Below are 22,977 nucleotides of genomic sequence, written 5' to 3' on the forward strand. Positions count from 1 at the left end.
GCCTTCTGCCAATGAAGCAGTTCTATAACTGCAAGTAACCCATTCTCCAGTCTTCCTGGTTTCGCACTATACTTTTTGGATCCGTGTGAGATGTGATTATCTGAAAGTCGCCAGTGAGTGGTATCTTATTCTTCCTCTGGTTCTCTTTCCAGTCGCTATCCATTCTGGTGAACCCTTTATGATGCACTCTCATCTCATCCAGTGTCCCCGGCAATTAATTTCTCTTGTGTCAATTAACATTTGCAGTATTGGTCTTTACTGATTAACCCTTTGCAACACAGCCTCATTCCATATTTAATAGTCCATTTCATTTTATTCATTTACCTCCAAATACAAATATCAAAAGCCGCTAAACATTTCTCCTCTCACCATTGTGGTGCGCTTCACTTTGGAAGTGCGCGATCGCTACGGTCGCAGGTTCGAATTCTGCCTCTATCATGGATGTGTGTGATGTCCTTAGGTTAGTAAGGTTTAAGTAGTTCTACGTTCTAGGGGACTGATGACCTCAGATGTTAAGTCCCATAGTGCTCAGAGCCCTTTGAACCATTTTTTGAACCATTGTAGTGTCCTCGTCATAACAGCAAGCTGGGCAAACCTCCATAAGAAACAATTCAATAATCTTTCAGTTAATCGTTTATTTAAAGGGGTACAGAAAATACTCCTCTCGCTGTAAAATATTTGTTTTCCAACAGCTATGCTTGGTTTTATTTCTTCTTTACATGTCATGGTACTCGTTATTTGTTTCACTAAGTGGGCACAAATTGTCACCTCTGTCATCCTTGCATACCACTGAAAAACTGTTGTCTAAGAGTTTTTGACTTTTATCATACCGTTAATTGTGCTAAAGGACGGTTCCATTGGTTTTCGGTAAAATTTTTCATGTATTGTGAATGAATGAAACACGACGCTCGTGTAATATTTTACAATATTTATTATTTAATTAACCAGTTTTCAGCTGACAGACCATCATCAGGAACAAAGACAAGAATGCGAGGCTGTGGAGTTTGTGGGAGCGGGGATTTTAAACCAGGTGCATCCAAAAACTTCTTCAATCGGCTCTTAACATCGACGGTTGTTAACATTCGATGTAAGACTAAAGTGAGTTAGTTAGTTAGATGCTCCATAGATCATCTCGACTATTCTTTAATGGAAATGAAGTGGAACGAGTCAGTTCACAGGACTTGTACACATGTTTAATGTAAACATTTCTAGGACAGTACACTTACAAATTAATTTTTATTTTTCTTTCTTTCTTTATTTTTTTCACAGACTACCAGTTCTTAAACAGAAATTCGCCCGTGGAATAGGAATTTTCCAGGGGAAATGATTTCAGGTTAGATTTAACTTGCTTTTCTGCCTGACGGATATTTATGGTACTGTCCAAATGATCAAAAATTTTTGTGACTGCATAGAGAAGAGCCACTGACAGCTTTGATAATGGACAATAAAGTGACACATTCCTCCAGTGTTCATCTGAAATTGTGATGGATTCGTTAACTAATATATGTATTGCGATGGTGCAGTTAAAACGTCTTAACTCTTTGTAGACGTACCTACACAACGACTGCGGATGAATGCCACACATTATTCCTACTGTTCCCTTTTTTGCAACTAATACTTCCTTTCTGAGTTATACTTTACCCCATAAAATTATTCCACAAGATATTATTGAGTGGGAATATCCAACTATGTGAGGACGTTGATTCGTTTTTTCCCAAAACTAGGAATAATACGAAGAGAAAAGTAGCTGTACTTTATTGTTTGAGAGGCTCAGTAATATGTTTTTTCTGGATCAAGTCCATCAATACGTACATCCCAAATTTTCGAGTATTCTACCCTGTTCACTGACAACCGTTCAGATTTCACATCAGTTATTGGTATGACTGCTGCACAAAACTGAATATAGTGTGCTTTCTCAGAATTAAGGGAGAGCCCAAGAAAATACTTAATACTTTTGTAAAACATCATTAACGATCTCTTCTGTTGATTTCATTCCAATGGGATTTATTATAACACCAAAGTCGTCTCTAAAAATTACTGAAAATACCTGGTGTGTGTTGAATCTAATGTCATTCATAATATGAGTGAACCCAATCTATTCCATAAAAGTTCAGTTTTTATAGAAGTGTAACATTATCTAGAGGATTAAACGCCTTGCAGATATCACAAAAAATACCAAATGACGATAATTTATTACCTAAGGCTTGTAATATTTTGTGTTGAATGTATAAATAGTGTTCTCAATCGAGCAACCCTTCTAGAATCCAAAGCAACTCATCTGGAATCTGATCATTTCGAATAAAATATTAAGCAAAACTATTTAGCTTAGATAAAACAAGATACACTGAGCTAATGAACTAATAACATATTACATTTGTCAGAGACGTAAAATAAACGTAGAAAGTACAGTTAATTTCGACGACGCATATGAAAAGCTTGAGAGAACACCATAATATTGTCTTAAACTACTATAATATTACAAGTAATACACATTACACTGATAAGTGAAACACGTGTTGTCACTGCTCTGTGATTTTATTCAATGTACCATGTATTTTGTGCAAGTTTAACAGTTTCCTTCGCATTTTAATCGCAATAATTCTGCTCACGTTAGTTTTCATTGGATTTACTTTTCGTTCCACGTTATCCATAGTAGGAGATCCTCTGGAATTTGGAACATGTCAGAAAAGAAGAATGCACAATAAATGTATTCAAAATAAGAACAGATATGCCAATATACTTTCCGTAATATACCTTCTGCACAAACTTGTCACCAAATATTAAATGTTCTATACCCTTAGTTGCATATGATAGTGCTTAGGCGAATTATCATCAGATGAAAGAATAAAATTAAAAGAAAGCTGCACAAAAATCGAACAGAAGCCAGATTGCAGGCAGTATTCACATTGTTATTTTTAATAACGTATACACATCAATCTGTTCTGTTAAGAAGTTCATCATTGGAGCTGAAGGAGTTGGCCACCAATAAATGCTGGGGACTCCTTTCAAACTGAACTTTATTATTAGTTAAACTTTTTATGGCTGCTGACATTTTATTGAAAAGGTGTAGTGCTGAATAGTGGACACCTTTCTGAACCTAAGTATGTGACTTTAGATCTTCATGAAAGTCATTATTATTTCCACTACTGGTTCCATGAAGTAAGCTGTTGATTTGGAAAAGATATACATTTTAAAGACAAATTACATTAAGGACTAAATATATTGGGAAACAGTAGTTAGCATCCCCAGTTCCTTAAACAGCCCTCTGCAGGATGTTCTTCAGTTCACCCCACAAACAATTCATATTGCTCGTTTCTAGGCTCGGAAAACTTTAGCTTGGCTTGATGAGTTACCTCAGAAAATAATCCCATAGGCCATTATGGAATGAAAGTAACCATAGTACTCTACTTTTTTATTTTTACATCACCTATGTCTAAAACATTCGGATAGAAAATAGATATTTGCTTGGGTGCTACAGCAGTTCTGTGATATACTCCTCGCAGTTAAATTTATCAAACTGCAATGTCAAGAATTTAACACTCTCAGCTTCTGCTATCCGTTTCTCATTTTAGACATATACTGGCAGGAAACCATTTACAAGTTCTGAACTGCATATATTTTTTTTGCAAGGTTCAGTGACAGAGAACTGGATAGGAACCATTTATTAATGTCCATGAAAATTTAATTACCCGATCTTACTAAGGCTTTATTTGATGTACTATTTATTGTAATGTTCGTATCATCTGTAAACAAAACAAACTTGACATTTGGTAACGTTACTAATGAAAGGCCATTGATAGACGCAAGGAAATGTAAAACTAAATAGGAACGTTGGGAGACACCACATGTTATTGGTTAGCAGGTGTATGCTGCTAATAGCTTAATACACGCCTGTTTTCTATTGATACCCTTTGTTTTCCGTCAGAGATATAGGATATGAACCATTTTGCAGCAGTTCCTGCTACACTGCAATATTCTAATTTACATGAAAGGATACTGCGATTCACACAGTAAAATGGTTTCGATAGATCACAAAATAATCCAGTAGCTTGTAATTTATTGTCTAATGAATTAAGTACATTCTTCTGACTATATGTGTTGATACCCTTCTCAGTATCGGAACCCTTTAGAAACCCGAATTGTGACTTTGACAATGTTTTATTTGCGGTCAGATGGGCAAGGAGACGACTTATATTATCTTTTACAAAATTTTGGGAATGAGAAATGGGACTGAAATGTGATGGTATTTATTTATCTACTTTCTTATACAGGGTATTACAAAAAGGTACTGACAAACTTTCAGGAAACATTCCTCACACGCAAATAAAGAAAAGATGTTATGTGGACATGTGTCCGGAAACGCTTAATTTCCATGTTAAGAGCTCATTTTAGTTTCGTCAGTATGTACTGTACTTCCTCGATTCACCGCCATGATTTCATACGGGATACTCTTACCTGCGCTGCTAGAACATGTGCCTTTACAAGTACGACACAACATGTGGTTCATGCACGATGGAGCTCCTCCACATTTCAGTCGAAGTGTTCGTACGCTTCTCAACAACATATTCGGTGACCGATGGATTGGTAGAGGCGGACCAATTCCATGGCCTCCACGCTCTCCTGACCTCAACCCTCTTGACTTTCATTTATGGGGGCATTTGAAAGCTCTTGTCTACGCAACCCCGGTACCAAATGCAGAGACTCTTCGTGCTCGTATTGTGGACGGCTGTGATACAATACGCCATTCTCTAGGGCTGCATCAGCGCATCAGGAACTCCATGCGACGGAGGGTGGATGCATGTATCATCGCTAACGGAGGACATTTTGAACATTTCCTGTAACAAAGTGTTTGAAGTCACACTGGTACGTTCTGTTGCTGTGTGTGTTTCCATTCCATGATTAGTGTGATTTAAAAAGAAGTAATAAAATGAGCTCTAACATGGAAAGTAAGAGTTTTCGGACACATGTCCACATAACATATTTTCTTTCTTTGTGTGCGAGGAATGTTTCCTGAAAGTTTGGCCGTACCTTTTTGTAACACCCTGTATAAATGCTTAACTTCTGCATATTTCAACCATTCGGGAAATGTTCCACTGGCAAAAGATTGCTTACACAAATAACTTAAAATGTCACTAAAGTCAGAGGCACACTGTTTAATCAACTTTGTTGATATATTATCACAGCACTAGATTTTTTGACTTTAGGTATTTTATGGTCGACATTACTTCTATTTCTGTTGTGAAGGTCAAACTCATATTATTGTAGTTACTTGTAGTGTCTGGTCTGAGATGTTCCATGGCAACTACTACTGAACCTGACAACCCCATCTGTTCGGTAACAGTTATGACGTGGTCATTGAAGAGTTCAGCAACACTGCAGCTCTCCATATCATTTACTGTTAATGCTATGTGCTCCTCTTCATATCTGGTTCTACCTGTCTCTTCCTTTACTATATCCCATATTGACTTCATTTGGTTATCTGACGTGATTATCCTTTTCTGATAAAGCATTCGCTTTGATTTCCATGTTAATATTTTCAGTATTTTGGGGCATGTTTATTAATGATCTATAGCATTTAAATCAGAGCTGTCTCTGACTGATAGATATAGTTCCCTTTTTGTTTAACTTTATATCGAATGTTAATAACTGTGATCGTAAACCGCGAATTGAAGGACTTTTTGTATGGACCTGTGCCACAATATTTGTTCTCACAACATACATAGCCACAAATATTTGTCTTTGTACCTGATGATGGCCAAACAGCCAAAAAACCGGTGAGTTAAATAATAAATACTGTAGAACACCACACAAGTGGGGTGTGCTTTCATTCATAATATATTGTTAATCGATTTTCGTTTCCTCGATGTACATGGAGCTCGCAGCTATTCTCTTAGTAGCGTTGCGGTTGTCTAGCCGCCGCTCCAATTGCTGCTGCCGCCGCGTCTCGAGAGTCTGAACTGTGGTCGCGGACTTCAAAACAGACGTGATCTGCAGTTTTACCGTGAATCTCATCCGCACCTTCTCGCTACGATAGTTTATTCCACTCTCGTTATGTTCCTGACTGCCCTACAGGTATTCTCGCTCTACACAGTGAAGCTGCTGTCGCCGGTTCAGTGCGCGTTAGACAGTTAAACTGCCGTCGAGAAGGGGCAGTCAAATGAAAAGGAGACAGGTGTTAGACACGTCAGTCAGCTATTTACTATTTCAAAAGTAATCGCAATAATAATTAATATATTTATTCTACCGTGACAGTAGACGGTCAGTGCCTTCATGGAAAAATGTCTGCGATTGCGTAAGTAACCACGACTGTAGCCTGGAGTGAGGCCGCCAACATGTTCCCAAGATTGATTCGACTACGCTGCAGGAGTTAACCTGGGAAGCCCTTGCACAACTTCTATACTGTCCCGATCCCTCCACGTGCGATTTACGTGTATTTGGAGCCACAAAGAAAGATACTCTTGGCCGTCGATTTCCCTCGGACGAAAAGGTGCACCACCTGGGTGCAATCATAAAAGCATCGTCCATCTTATCTCACAGTGGGATAAATGTATTAACAGTTAAGGCGATTACTTCTGTAATAATACACAGTTTACTTACTTCTTTCAGTCTGTCTTATTTTCAGCTTACCGCCTGTTATACAATGTTTGATGTGCTGTAATCCTCGAGAAAATGAACATAATCTCTCGTGGAGTAACTTGTACGATATTTGGTTATTCTTTATTGCAGATGACTCAGGAGACAATGTACGTTTCTATGCCGCCATTTATTCGTGTCTTGTCCTCGGTAATCCTATTCCAGAAATTAAAAGTAAAAAACTTTTAACATAGCTGACTGGAGTAATTTGACCGTTGCAAATTAACGACCTCGCCATGTATTACTAAACAAAAGAAAATTCCGTCCTAAGAAGCCTCGGAAGGCCCGACGGTACCGACCCACCGCCATGTCTTTCTCAGCTCAGAGGTGGCATCGGATGCGGTATGGAGGGGCATGGGATCAGCACACCGCTCTCCCGTCCGTATATCAGTTTACGTTACCTGGAGCCGCTACTTCTCAATCAAATTGTTTCTCAATTGGCCTACAAGGGTTGAATGCATCCCAATTGGCAACACCCGGATGCTAGCCACGCACCACAGTATATCCACCGCGGCAACTCTGTTCGCTCGTCGTCTGTTGGCCACTGCTTACCTAAAATCAGCTACATACGGTAATGCAGTTAATGTTTCTAAGAATGTGAGATTGAGCCTTATGAACCCCCCGTATTTATTCAGCAACATTTTGCTGTGGCCAAAAGCGCAGACAGTGTTCTTGTAACGGACCATTCGGAAAACACTCCTACTCAGACTGCAGCACGTAAAAGCCAACCCACATGAACTTCCCTGATGAATCTACTGATGAATATCAGGCAGAGCAAGATGGGGAACCAGTACCGTTGACAAATGGTGCTCTCATTACGCCAACACGTTGCCGAAGTTTTTCAGATTTCAAACTGTTGCCTAAAGGAAGGCCATTTGCGAAAAACGGCCATGTCACAGTACAAGAAAAGCAAGTGCCTTAATAATTTCGGCTATAAAACCGATATTGGTTGATAAGGAAGCGCAAATCGCGTCACAAGAATATCTAAAACAACAAACAAAACCTTCAAAATAAAGTAAAATGCAGCGTCTTGCATTTAATGAGGATTGTGTTGACCTCCCCCCTGAGGACAGGATAGTGTGTGACAAATGCTAGACACGCCAGGCTGACGATAGCTCTGACTTTGAAGGTATACAATTTATGTCTGATTTTCCTCGATGAAACACGCTGGTCTGTACTTTTGTTAATTTTCAACACGGAATACACGTCATTATATATTTTTCAACAACATAAATTTATTGAACATTGATCACTATGGTCACCTTACTTTGTACTTAAGCTATCGTGCCGCATTAGTTTTTAAAAATGGCAAAGTAATTATGATGCTATTATAATAAACGATTTTGGCACTAGGTACTATACAGTAGAAGGCCAAGCAAAGCAAAGAAACTATCTCAAAAAATTAATTTACTAAAATTTATTAACCGCAAACATCGCTAAACATGTCCCAGTCTCTCATGCTAGTTCAGGCAGATGACCTTGGACATTCCAAATGAATCCATCAGCGCTACATTACAGCAGAGAAGCGAAGGAAATCAGCCTTGAACTTCATGAGAAGCCACCAGTAAGACTGTTGCAGTGCTATCAGGGGAGTCTGCTTTTAGGTTCAGAGAGGAGCTCTCATCAGGAAGCATGGAGCAAGAGGAAGGACAGACGCATAATATGTTCCCCGTGGTCTCAAGCTAAACCAATGTTAAGCAAGCATTAAAGCTTCACTTGTCAACCTGCTATGTCTGAAGCTCTTGTCGAGAGCTTTACCTGTAAGGACGTCCCTAGGGGACGCGTCGCCACGTTTTGTTGAAGCTCCCCGAGATTTTATTGTCCTTACATATTCTCTAAATGATTGAAACAAATAAATAAGTAAATACGAAACATTAATGAAGTTTGGTTAACCTATAAATAATACGCTTTTTTCCTTTGTGAAGATGAGAACCTGATGGCGCCCATGTAAATTAGGAAGAGCGTTGTGTTTAAATCTTCGAACAGGAGTCTAATGGACCCGATTAAAAACTATTGCGAAATACTGCAAATTATTTCATGATATTATAACCGTTAATGAGGTTGAAACATTTCATTGAATCAATATTGCGTTATCCACTTACAGTGAGAATGTGTAAGCGATTCATTCAGCAGTAACAAGGATATACAGGCGTCACACTTAACCGAATGCATACAAATAAACGAGTAGCTGCAGATTAACTGCTCGCCCACAGTCGTAAAACACGAAACAGCAGCAAGAATACTGGAAATCTCGTTTCATGGTGATTCCTTCTCTGTCGTACATTGCTGGATTGGGACTACAATGCAACGAACGAATGAGGTTGTGCGTATTGCATAGAACAGTGGTTCAGATCACCGTCCAGCCACCAAGGCTTAGGTTTTCCATGACTTTCCAAAATCGCTTAGGGCAAGTGCTGGAACTTGTCCTTTAAAGTGCACTCCCGATCTCCTACCGCAATCTTCCCCGTATCTAAGGGTTTAGTCTGACTCTAGCGACCTCGACTTCGACGGGTCGTTGAACCCTAACATTTCGTCCTTCTTCTTTTTTATTGCAAAGTATATATCCAACTACGTCCTGAAGGTGGTCAATGACACATTTAAGGTGGAGATAAACTGAGCATTATTCAAAGGAGAGCCACTCTAGAATCAGTAAATACTGAAGAACCACTGAATGAAACACTTTGGCTGTAATCAATCTCATAAAAAACTTTGAGGGTACGTTCTGAATCGTAATAATTCCATAGAACAGTGGTTTAGATCATCATCCAGTCACCTAGGCTTAGGTTTTCCATGAATTCGTCGCCGTTTTAAACAGACAGTGTATAAAACCATCGAGAACATCGAGTTCGCCACAACAGCAGGCGACAAGAAGAACCGCATACCTGTTAAGAGTGTTGCTGCTACTGCACTTGACGCACCTTGTGTTTTCTGTGGTTGCGGACTTAATTTTAGTATTGACATTAATGATACATTCTCTCATGGTAATGGTTGGCTCACTGAAGCTATAGTACGTGGTGGTACGTACTGTTGCCTCCTTGAGCCTCCGGTTCTAGATGTACCCTTGTCCGGTTAATGGCTGACGCTACAGATCAGTTTGGATAAAAATGAATTTATTTATGAAAATAGAAAGTACAGTCACCAACAAACTTTACATATTCACATACTCCTTTGCCTTTAACCCAAATGAATACAGACTCATTTACAGATATTTTTCTCTTATTACGAGTCTACAATGACAATGCTGAAGGGGACATGTAAGCAGACTTACCAAATTCTGAAGAATCACCTAATAATTCTAGCTAAGGCATTGTATTCCATTTATTCGATTTCTCTTTTAATATAAATATTTCAGTTTTGCAAAGGTGTCATACAGGAGTACTATAAGCTTAATACAGGATGTAACTTGGCATTATCCGTGATTCAAAAGACAAACGTGCATTAAAGCGATTTGACTGGTCACGAACAAGTTGCTTCTCTAGATGAATAATCAGGCATGCAAATGTTATAAATCATCCCAATAGTACGCTAAACCTTCGTCATAACGCGTGAAGGGCTCGACGAGGAGTTGAAGTTCCCAGGAATAGTCCTGTGCTTCAGTCAATGAGTCATCCTGTTCAGTGATACAGAAAAGACTGAAGTCGGTCGCCCGGTTAAACTTCTTTTTGCAGACGAGAGCTCATCCTACGAAACCATCCAGCCTAGACTACTTTTTTCCTTAACGATACTCTCACATTCTTCAATAACATTCGAAAAGGGGCTACAACATCATATTTTAAAATGACACTTGGTAAGGAACTTCTCTTTCCGACATTAGACTGTTACTGTGTATCTAAAATGTATGGAAATTGCGAGGAACACGCTCATAGGAGTTCTATTAGAGCGGAATCAATGGAAAGTTACCTGCAAGGGTAGCCGAGAATGCCAATGCGCTGCTTCCTGGACTCGAGTAGGCGCGCCAGCCTGGATCGAATTCGCCTGGCGGATTAATGACAAGTGCCGCTATGCCAGCCAGCCTGGACGTGGTTTTAGGCCGTTTTCGACATCCCAATAGGTGAATGCCGGGCTGGTCCCCACGTTCCGCCTCAGTTACACAACTCGCAGACATTTGAAAAAGTTCGCAATATTTAATGGCTTACATTTGACGCAGACAGCTGGCGTATGCTACTTACGCCCCAGGGGGTTTGGGTGTGGCGGCAGGAGGAGCATCCGGCCACCCTCTGGAACTAACACTGCCAAATCTGTAATAACACGGCCGACCCCACGTTGAAGCGGGACAAAGGCCCAAAGAAGGAAAGAAAATCAATAGAAAGTTAATTCAGATGTTACGATATTACTCACACAACCCGACTGAAAGGTATACAATAATTCGTTTCAAGGACAGAACACATTTCTTTTTTTATACAATTTCAGAAGTCTTGTTATGGATATTAGTGCAATGAAGCAGAAAAATGAACGTTAGCGTCAAATTCGAAAAGAGAGATATTTTTTTAAGGTTCAACTGAAAGCAAAATCAAGTTCCAATAATCAAGGAGAAAATAAGAAGTAATTTCCAGACAAAGACCCTGTGTTTGTACAAGTGCGCGCAGTATCCCACAGTGAGGAAGGCAATGGAATTGTAAATGTAATGGAAAAATAAATTTCGCACGTCATTGCTTATTTCTTTCGCAATGCTTCTACATCTCCAAACTGAAAACTGGACATGCAAATTATACAAATTGATGAGGGAAAAACTAAAAAATTAAATATAACCCTTGGCACATATTACAAGAAAAGATCACTAATATTTTTTACTCGTTTTATCTAAAGTACGTGCTGTGTAGATGTGCTTGTTGTTCTACTGATGTATATTTTTCATCTTCCATTCTAGTGCCTCTTATCTCAGCTATAGACCACATGGATTTTTTGTCTTTTTTTCCAGAGAGTAATGTAAACTTCCTCCCTACAAACCAAAATCTGTTCACGTGTTAATCTAACCACCTGAAATATTTCACGAAGCAGATGAAGTTAATGACGAAAATTAAATCAATTGGACCGCCTAACTTATAGTACGAGGAATTTCATTTTAAGTGATAGTCATGTATTTTGGCAGTCGTTTGCAAATAGTCATGAACTGAAGGTTTGTGCAGATTGCTATTTAGGAAAGGTTATTTTGGGAAACAAGTTATTGGATGCTGTAAAACATTTGGAAATTGTGATCTCATGGGCCTGGGAAACCGTATTATTCTCTGTCAAAATTGTGACCAAGCAGTTGCTGGTAGCTAGTACTGATTCAATATAAGTGCTTCTTCGGACTTGCTCACTGAAATTCTAACAGGTCTGTAAATCAGAAACAACCCAGTAAAGTCAGTTGCTGTATATAAAGACTTGTAGTGGAAAGCCTGAAGACGGTTCTCAAATATAACCGAAACTGGTCTACACCAACCGTATAACGTAGAGATCTTTATGGACAATATAATTATGTTGTAAACCAAAATATTACAGCAAATGTATACAGAAAATAAACATTGTAGTCGGTGTCGCCTTCACGACTATAGTTGTATTGGGTGAGATAAATTCAATTAATTTTATAATCCATTGTTTTCATTTGTCATTATATCTATTTATTACTCATATTGAACTTTTTCTTTTGCTCACTCGTGTCTAGTCTCTATTAACTCATATCGTGTTGCACACTAAGCACTCGCATCTACATTCCTTGTTGTTGTTGTTGTTGTTGTGGTTTTCAGTCCAAAGACTCATTTGATGCAGCTCTCCAGGCTACTCTATCCTGTGCAAGCCTCTCCGTCTCTGAGTAACTACTGCTACTGACATCCTTCTGAATCTGCTTAGTGTATTCATCTCTTCGTCTCCCTCTACGATTTTTACCCTCCACGATTTCCTCCCACAGTAAATTAGTGATCCCTTGGTGCCTCAGAACGTATCCTACCAGCCGATCCCTTCTCCTCGTCAAGTTGTGCCACAAATTCATCTTCTCCCCAATTCTGTTCAGTACCTCCTCATTAGTTACGTGATACAGACATCTCATCTTCAACGTCGATCTGTAGCAAAATATTTCGAAAGCTTTTTTTCTCTTCTTGTCTAAGCTGTTTATCGTCAATGTTTCACATCCATACATAGCTATACTCCATACAAATACTTTCAGAAAAGAATTTCTGACAGTTAAATCTATACTCGATGTTACCAAATTTCTGTTCTTCAGAAACACTTTCCTTGCCATCGACAGCCTACATTTTATATCCTCTCTGCTTTGAACATCATCAGTTATTTTGCTGCCCTAATAGCAAAACTTATCTATTACTTTAAGTGTCTCGTGTTCTAATCAAATTCCCTCAAGATCAACAGATTTAATTCAACCACATTCTATTGTTCTCATTCTGCTTTTGTTGATGTTTATCTTACACCTTCCTTTTCAGACACAGTGCATTCCGTTCAACTGTTCTTCCAAGTCCTTTGCTGTCTCTGGTAGAATTACAATGTCATTGGCAAGCCTCAAGGTTTTTATTTCTTCTGCCTGGATTTTAATTCCTGCTCCAAATTTTTTTTTTGTTTCCTTCACTGTTTGCTCAGTATACGGATTTAATAATATCGGGGATAGGCTACAAACCTGTCTCACTTGCTTCTCTACCACTGCTTCCCTTTCGTGCCCCTCGACTCTAATAAATGCCATCTGGTTTCTGTAAATAGCCTTCCTCTGTCTGTATATCACCCATGCCACCTTCAGAATTTGGAAGAGATTATTGTGGTCAGTATTGTAAAAAGCTTTCTCTAAGTCTACAAATGCTGTTAACGTAGGTTTACTTTTCCTTACCCTATCTTCTAAGTTAAGTCGTAGGATCATTTCTCCGGAATCCAAATTGTTCTTCCCAATTTTTTCATTTGTCTCTAAAGAGTTCGTGTTAGTATTTTTCAACCGCGACTTATTAAACTGATAGTTCGGCAATTTTCAAACCTGTTAGCACCTGCTTCCTTTGGAATTGGAATTACTATGTTCTTCTTGAAGTCTCAGTATATTTCGCCTGTCTCATCCATCGTGGTCACCAGATGGAAGAGTTTTCTCATGGCTGACTCTCTCAAGGCTATCAGTAGTTCTGACGGAATGTTGTGTTCTCCCGTGACTTTGTTTCGGCTTAGGTCTTTCAGTGCTCTGTCAAATTCTTCACGCAGTATCATGTCTCCCATCTCATCTTCATCCACGTCTTTTCCCATTTCCATAATACTGCTCTCAAGTACGTCGCCCTTTTATAGACCCTCTATATACACCTTCCACCTTTCTACACGTCGCCCTTGTATAGACCCTTTATATACACTTTCCACCTTTCTACTTTCCCTATTTCCCTACTTTGCTGAGCACTGATTTTCCGTCTGAGCTCTTGATATTCATGAAGGTGGTTCTCTTTTCTCCAAAGGCCACCTCGATTTTCCTGTAGGCCGCATCTCTATTACACCTAGAGCTTCTACATCCTCACATTTGTCCTGTAGCCATTCGAGGTCATTTTTAAAAGTTTTTATTCGTTTTCGACTGCCTCATTTAATGCATTTTTATAATTTCTCCTTTCTTAAATTAAATTCAGTATCTCTTGTGTTACACAAGACACGTACTTGATCCTCTGCTGCCGTCACTACTTCATCTCTCGAAGCTACTCATTCTTCTTCTACTTTTCCTTTCCCCTGTTCCTGTCAAACGTTCTCTAATACTCCCTCTGAAACTCTTAACAACCTCTCGTTCTTTCGGTTTATCCAGGACCCATTCTCTTAAACTCCTGCCTTTTAGCAGTTTCCTCAGTTTTAATCTACAGTTCATAACCAATAAATTGTGGACACAGTTCACATCACTCCCTGGAAATGTCTTACAGTTCAACACCTGATTCCTAAATCTCTGACTTACCATTATATAGTCAATCTGAAACCTTCTGGTTTCTCCAGGTCTCTCCCACGTATGTCAATCTCCCAATTACACAAGACACGTACTTGATCCTCTGCTGCCGTCACTATTTCATCTCTCGAAGCTACTCATTCTTCTTCTACTTTTCCTTTCCCCTGTTCCTGTCAAACGTTCTCTAATACTCCCTCTGAAACTCTTAACAACCTCTCGTTCTTTCGGTTTATCCAGGACCCATTCTCTTAAACTCCTGCCTTTTAGCAGTTTCCTCAGTTTTAATCTACAGTTCATAACCAACAAATTGTGGACACAGTTCACATCACTCCCTGGAAATGTCTTACAGTTCAACACCTGATTCCTAAATCTCTGACTTACCATTATATAGTCAATCTGAAACCTTCTGGTTTCTCCAGGTCTCTTCCACGTACACAACTTTTTTTAAAATAATTCTTAAACCAAGTTTTAGCGATGATTAAATTATCTTCCGTTCCCAAATTCTAGCAGATGGCTTCCTCTTTCATTCCTTACCCCCAGTCCCCATTCACCTATTACTTTTCCTTCTCCTCCTTTTCCTAGTACCGAATTCCAGTCCCCCACACAATTAACTTTTCTTATGTCTCATCTATATGAATAATTTCTTTTACCTCATCATACATTTCTTCAACTTCGTCATCATATGCGGAGCTAGTTGCCATATATTTTTTACTACTGTGGTAGGCATGGGCTTTACGTCTCTCTTGGCTACTACACTCCTGGAAATTGAAATAAGAACACCGTGAATTCATTGTCCCAGGAAGGGGAAACTTTATTGACACATTCCTGGGGTCAGATACATCACATGAGCACACTGACAGAACGACAGCCACATAGACACAGGCAACAGAGCATGCACAATGTCGGCACTAGTACAGTGTATATCCACCTTTCGCAGCAATGCAGGCTGCTATTCTCCCATGGAGACGATCGTAGAGATGCTGGATGTAGTCCTGTGGAACGGCTTGCCATGCCATTTCCACCTGGCGCCTCAGTCGGACCAGCGTTCGTGCTGGACGTGCAGACCGCGTGAGACGACGCTTCATCCAGTCCCAAACATGCTCAATGGGGGACAGATCCGGAGATCTTGCTGGCCAGGGTAGTTGACTTACACCTTCTAGAGCACGTTGGGTGGCACGGGATACATGCGGACGTGCATTGTCCTGTTGGAACAGCAAGTTCCCTTGCCGGTCTAGGAATGGTAGAACGATGGGTTCGATGACGGTTTGGATGTACCGTGCACTATTCAGTGTCCCCTCGACGATCACCAGTGGTGTACGGCCAGTGTAGGAGACCGCTCCCCACACCATGATGCCGGGTGTTGGCCCTGTGTGCCTCGGTCGTATGCAGTCCTGATTGTGGCGCTCACCTGCACGGCGCCAAACACGCATACGACCACCATTGGCACCAAGGCAGAAGCGACTCTCATCGCTGAAGACGACACGTCTCCATTCGTCCCTCCATTCACGCCTGTCGCGACACCACTGGAGGCGGGCTGCACGATGTTGGGGCGTGAGCGGAAGACGGCCTAACGGTGTGCGGGACCGTAGCCCAGTTTCATGGAGACGGTTGCGAATGGTCCTCGCCGATACCCCCAGGAGCAACAGTGTCCCTAATTTGCTGGGAAGTGGCGGTGCGGTCCCCTACGGCACTGCGTAGGATCCTACGGTCTTGGCGTGCATCCGTGCGTCGCTGCGGTCCGGTCCCAGGTCGACGGGCACGTGCACCTTCCGCCGACCACTGGCGACAACATCGATGTACTGTGGAGACCTCACGCCCCACGTGTTGAGCAATTCGGCGGTACGTCCACCCGGCCTCCCGCATGCCCACTATACGCCCTCGGTCAAAGTCCGTCAACTGCACATGCGGTTCACGTCCACGCTGTCGCGGCATGCTACCAGTGTTAAAGACTGCGATGAAGCTCCGTATGCCACGGCAAACTGGCTGACACTGACGGCGGCGGTGCACAAATGCTGCGCAGCTAGCGCCATTCGACGGCCAACACCGCGGTTCCTGGTGTGTCCTGGTGTGTCCGCTGTGCGGTGCGTGTGATCATTGCTTGTACAGCCCTCTCGCAGTGTCCGGAGCAAGTATGGTGGGTCTGACACACCGGTGTCAATGTGTTCTTTTTTCCATTTCCAGGAGTGTATAATGCTTTCACTGTGCTGTTCATAATAACTTATCCTCGTTTTCTTTATTCATTATTAAGCCTACTCCTGCATTACCACTGTCTGATTTTGTATTTATAACCCTATATTACAGCTGTTGTTTCCCCTTGCTTTCATCCGTTCGCAGTACCAGAGCAGCAGGGCCATTTTGGCTGATGTTACGAGGCCAGTTCAGTCAATCATCCGAACTGTCGCCCCTGCAACGACTGAAGAGGCTACTACCGCTCTTCAGGAATTAAACTTTGTCTCGTCTCTCACCAAATACCCCTCTGTTGTGGTTGCACCTACGGATCGGCTATTTGTATAGTAGAGCTGTATAGCTGAGCCGCGCAAGCCACCTCACCGACGGCAATGTCCACGGTGCATGGAGGGCGGGAGGGGGCGGGGGGCTATACTCCTTATCGATGAAAATAGGTTTAGAACACACATTTAATGATTCCATTTCTCTTGTCGGATTTGTCTCTTGCTGACTGTCGACATGATTTCACTTCCGTTTAAAGGCGAGTGTCCACATATCGATGTCAACCCACTGCTAGTCGATATCCTGTCGTTCGAAGTTCATGTAACCGACACAGTTCCTTTAATGTTCTTCCTCATTTTACGATAACCGTTCTCTCGCTCCGCAGACAATTCGGACATTTTCTTTACTGTAAATGCAATTTGCAGCTAGTGTATTTAGCATCACAGAGCCTGTCTTGTTCACGCCCTGCATAGGCTTGAATTGAAATATATAAACCGTCGCAAGTTAGTAAATGCTTGACTTTGTTTTGGTGTATCAGCGTGGAATAATCACGCCTTCTTGTATCAAATCGCATGAAGAATACTCAGTTCCTCTTGCAATTTTTAAAATCGAGCAAAAAAGACATTTACTTTAAGCTTTTAACCATAACGTGTTGTAAGAATGCTACATGGTCAAAACCATCCCGACATCTATTAGTGGACGCCTTTATGACAGCTTCATCTCTGCTGTGTTCACTTTCAATGAGGTACCTGAAAGTCTTTGGAGGAATGACAGCTTATTCTTCCCCAAGAATCGAAAACAAGGACGGTAGTCATGTTGGACGCTGATATCCCGAGTGATGTTGACGTTATAACTCATCGCAGTGGTGTACATTGGATGCAGGTCGGAACTGTGGGCAGGCAAATTTATTCTAGGAACTTTAATGTCCAGAGATCATTGTGCTGTTTTACGACAGGTTGCATTTTCAGCATCATGCAATCTTCATCTCCAAACTGTTTTTCTATTGGTACTCAGTACACAATCCTGTAAAACCTGTTCATACCCTTCCATGTTTAATGTTTTCCTAAGCACGATAAAGAGACCCCACACTTATATCGAGAAGCACCCCATACCGTAATACCACCTCATCTGTAATTCACTGTTGGCATTACACATGATGGCAGGTAACAATCTTGAGGCCTTCGCTAAATCCATACTCTCCCATCGGGTTGCCATTGGGTATAGTGTAATCCATCATTCCAAATCATTCGTTTCCAGTTATCCACTACCCACCTCTACCTTTGACTACAGTATTGTGTGGCTTTCTTAATTAGTTTTCTATAGTGATTCTTCAAACAATTTTCTTTAAACATTAAAACTCATGCAATGTGCAGTTGTGTAAGCAACTGCAAAGTTCTTGCCAACAGTTAACAATAATCCAAAGAATTTAAAATGTTTATTTGACAGCACAGACGGTCGTGAAGCCACAGTCACTAGAAGAATGACATCATTAAAAAGTAACATAACTAGCTTCCGACGCACTGTGTCGTCATTTTCAAATGTAATCATAAACCAGGAAAACTGCGTTAATAATTGCAACCACACTTCTTTGAAATATTGCGAAAAATTCCCTAATACCAGTAAATAGAAGTACAGGCAGCAGAAATGGGACACTGGACATCATGTCAATCTTTGGCTGATCAGTTATTTCACATCTCAGTGCACTGTAGTTGAAAACTGCATCGAAATGAAAGATATTATACACTCTTGCATTGCGTCCTGAGCGACGCCACGATAATATTTTTTCACACGTCTGAAACTTAAAAAGAAAAGTGCATTTAGCTAACTTCACGGCAGAAGCTGCCATGAGATAAGTTGTTATCACTGCCTCACCACAACTGTGTAACGTACACTCAGCCCAAAACTAGAACACAGCACGATATCTTACAAAAGGAATGCGCTCTCATTTGGGGCTAACATAGGACTAATCTGAAAGAATGACATCGCTTCAGTTGCCTGGTTGCACATCAAATCACTAGAGGGCAAGAGTATAGCATACAAAAGCAGAAGAAAAAAAGGGATCTTCATATAGTTTACAATAACAAGCGTTTGAAAACGTCACTCTCAAATTTCTATCACTTTATACTGTATTTACAACGATATTTAGGTTGCCATGTGACGAAATGTCACTGCGGCACTGCCATGTGCTTGCTACACTTTTCTCGCAGTTTAGTCAAAGACAGAAACTCAAGTATGACTCACTCTTTTAATTTTCAGACCCCCTCCAAATTTTATAAGTCCCTCCAGATCCTCGAGTGCCATGCACTCCGCCTCGCCCTCCATATACACCTCCTGTCCCCCATGCGGATCCTCTATGACCTGATTCTTTTCCCTCATCTGCTCCTTTTCCTCAAACATATCTGAGTCCTCTACACCTCCCGCTGACTTGATCCACCCCATCATCTGGTTGCTCCTCTCCTCTCCAACCTCCTCCATCTGCCGTGCCTTCACCGTTGTGTCCCTCTACCCTGCACCTCTATGCCTATTCATCTGCTATCCTAAGGTGGCTTCCGTCAACTCACCCTCCCGGATGAAGCCCTCTCTCCCTCCATTTATCCCTCTTATCAACTCTGATCCTCACCTCCCCCTGTCCCCTCTACCCTTTTTTTCCCAGGCTCCCTCTCCCCCTTCCATCCTGTTTTTCCCCCACCTACCCTTTGTTTGACTCCTTTCTCTCCCCTGAGTCCTTTTTCTTTCCCCTAAACTGCCTTTCCCACTCCTTCTTGCATCTGCCCTAAGCCCCCCTTTTTCTGTGTCCTCTCCCTCCATCAGTTCCCCCCTTTCTTTTTGCTTCTCCTCTCCTCCCTCCTTTTTTCCCTCTTATCGGTCCATGTCCTTCCCCCCCCCCCCCCCCCCCCCATATGCTTTTGTACTCTATAGTGCAGTTTTCTGTGAGTGTTCAGTGTTGTGCACCCCATTTTTAAGTGTTACAAACAGCCACCATACTGTCGCTAGGTGTGTTTTTAACAGTTCTGAACAGAAACCAGACTGTTGCCATGTTTATTTAATTGTGCCTGTCTATTTACTATGTGTTTTAATCAACATCATCAACCCTTTGTTTTTCTATTTTCTTCGCCACTTTTTTTTACCGTGTTTCAGTTTTTAACAGTCACCATTTTATCGCCTGTTTTTATTGATATGATTTCTCCCATTTCTGTTTTTAACTTTCCCCGCCTGATCGTGGGGGAATCGAAATCCAATAAAGAAATAAAAATTTCTGACAGGCCTGGCTCTCTATCCTACCCTTCAACGGTCCCAACACAGCCTCCAAATCCATCTTGAGCAGCTCACCACTTAGTGCAACCAGTGGTTCCCTCGTATCAACCCCTCCAAAACCCAGGCAATCATCACAGGCCACACCACCCACTCCTTCTATCTCCATGATTTCTACCTAACCATTTATGGTCATCCCATCCAGCTCATCCACACCCTGAGATACCTTGGCCTCACCCTCGAACGTCACCTCACCTGTACCCCTCATCTCCTGACCATTCAACAGAAAGCCCATTCCCACTTCCACTTCCTGAAACTCCTGTCTAGTCAGACATGAGGATTACATCTTGCCACCATCCACCACACCTACAAATCCCTCATCCGTCCTGTCCTCCATTATGCCAGTGTTGCCTGGATCTCCGCCCCCCCCCCTCAAGCTTTTACAAGGCCATCCAAATCCTAGAACTCCACATCCCTGGCCTTGCCTTCCCCACATCCTCCTTTTCCTCCAACATATCTGCATCCTTTACATTGTCTGCAGGCTTGATCCCCCTCACTCCCTAGTTTCCTCCTTCCTCTCCACCCCCCATCTGTTTCCATGCCTCTATCATTGTCTCTCTCCCTCTCTCCACCTCCACACCTTCCTTCTCCTTCATCAGGGAAATTTCCAGCATCTCCCCCTCCTGGATGTTGAACTTCACCATGAATTCTACCCTTCCTACCAACTGTAGCCTGGCATTGTTTCTCCCCATCCCCAGCCTCCCTATTTTCCTCTCCCCTCCTTCTCCCAGAGAGGATTTTCCTCCTGCCCCCCCTCCTGAGTCTCTGTGCACCCTGCTCGACTGTTTCCCTTCCATGTCCCTCCCTCCCCAGGCCACTTTGGCGCGCCCACGCCCGTATCCCCCCTCCCACCCCCTATCTTCCCTTCTCCCTTGTCTCCATCCTCCTGGCAGATTCTCTCAGTTTGTTCATTGTCATCAGTGTGCTATGTCAGTGTTGTGTTTGGTGCTGTTCTCCTGTGACATCAAGTGCTGTGATTTTAATTGTGTGCTGGACCTGTATGTAATGTTACTGTCAGTGATTGTTATGTGCTACACTGACCATCGCAACTTTTATGGTCTGGCCATACTTCGCCTTGTGTTTCTTTTAATCGTCACCGTGTGCGGTTTTTTGCGCACAGTTTTTAGCTTTTTATTACCATTTTAGCCACCACCTTTTTAAAATTATTTTCCATCATGTTTCCCCTTTTATATGTCCGTTTAACCTATTTCCTCCTTTCTGTTGTTTGTTAAAAGTCTCCATCTTCTGTACTTCCTGTCTGTCTCTCACCTGAAGAGTGGCGCCTATGCTGCTGCCAGCCCACCCTGTACGGGGCATTGAAATAGAATAAAGGAAAAAAAAATCAGATGTTAGAGCCTTGGTTTGCAAAATTATCATTGCATCACTGTAGGGTGTAATGCAAGAGTATATATCTTTCATCCCGATGCAGTTTTCATTTACAGTGCATTAAGATGTATGAAACAGGCGAAGTACCCTCAGACTTCAAGAAGAATATAATAATACCAATCCCAAAGAAAGCAGGTGTTGACAGATGTGAAAATTACCGAACAATCAGTTTAATAAGCCACAGCTGCAAAATACTAACACGAATTCTTTACAGACGAATGGAAAAACTAGTAGAAGCTGACCTCGGGGAAGATCAGTTTGGATTCCGTAGAAATACTGGAACACGTGAGGCAATACTGACCTTACGACTTATCTTACAAGAAAGATTAAGGAAAGGCAAACCTACGTTTCTAGCATTTGTAGACTTAGAGAAAGCTTTTGACAATGTTGATTGGAATACTCTCTTTCAAATTCTAAAGGTGGCAGGGGTAAAATACAGGGAGCGAAAGGCTATTTACAATTTGTACAGAAACCAGATGGCAGTTATAAGAGTCGAGGGACATGAAAGGGAAGCAGTGGTTGGGAAAGGAGTATGACAGGGTTGTAGCCTCTCCCCGGTGTTATTCAATCTGCATATTGAGCAAGCAGTAAAGGAAACAAAAGAGAAATTCGGAGTAGGTATTAAAATCCATGGAGAAGAAATAAAAACTTTGAGATTCGCCGATGACATTGTAATTCTGTCAGAGACAGCAAAGGACTTGGAAGAGCAGTTCAACGGAATGGACAGTGTCTTGAAGGGAGGATATAAGATGAACATCAACAAAAGCAAAACGAGTATAATGGAATGTAGTCGAATTAAGTCGGGTGATGTTGAGAATATTAGATTAGGAAATAAGACACTTAAAATAGTAAAGGAGTTTTGCTATTTGGGGAGCAAAATAACTGATGATGGTCGAAGTAGAGAGGATATAAAATGTAGACTGGCAATGGCAAGGAAAGCGTTTCTGAAGAAGAGAAATTTGTTAACTTCGAGTATAGATTTAAGTGTCAGGAAGTCTTTTCTGAAAGTATTTGTATGGAGTGTAGCCATGTATGGAAGTGAAACATGGACGGTAAATAGTTTGGACAAGAAGAGAATAGAAGCTTTCGAAATGTGGTGCTACAGAAGAATGCTGAAGATTAGATGGGTAGATCACATAACTAATGAGGAAGTATTGAATAGGATTGGGAAGAGGAGAAGCTTGTGGCACAACTTGACCAGTAGAAGGGATCGGTTGGTAGGACATGTTCTGAGGCATCAAGGGATCACCAATTTAGTATTGGAGGGCAGCGTGGAGGGTAAAAATCGTAGGGGGAGACCAAGAGATGAATACACTAAACAGATA

Source organism: Schistocerca americana, chromosome 1, assembly GCF_021461395.2.
Source record: "Schistocerca americana isolate TAMUIC-IGC-003095 chromosome 1, iqSchAmer2.1, whole genome shotgun sequence".
NCBI classification, from domain to species: Eukaryota; Metazoa; Arthropoda; class Insecta; order Orthoptera; family Acrididae; genus Schistocerca; species Schistocerca americana.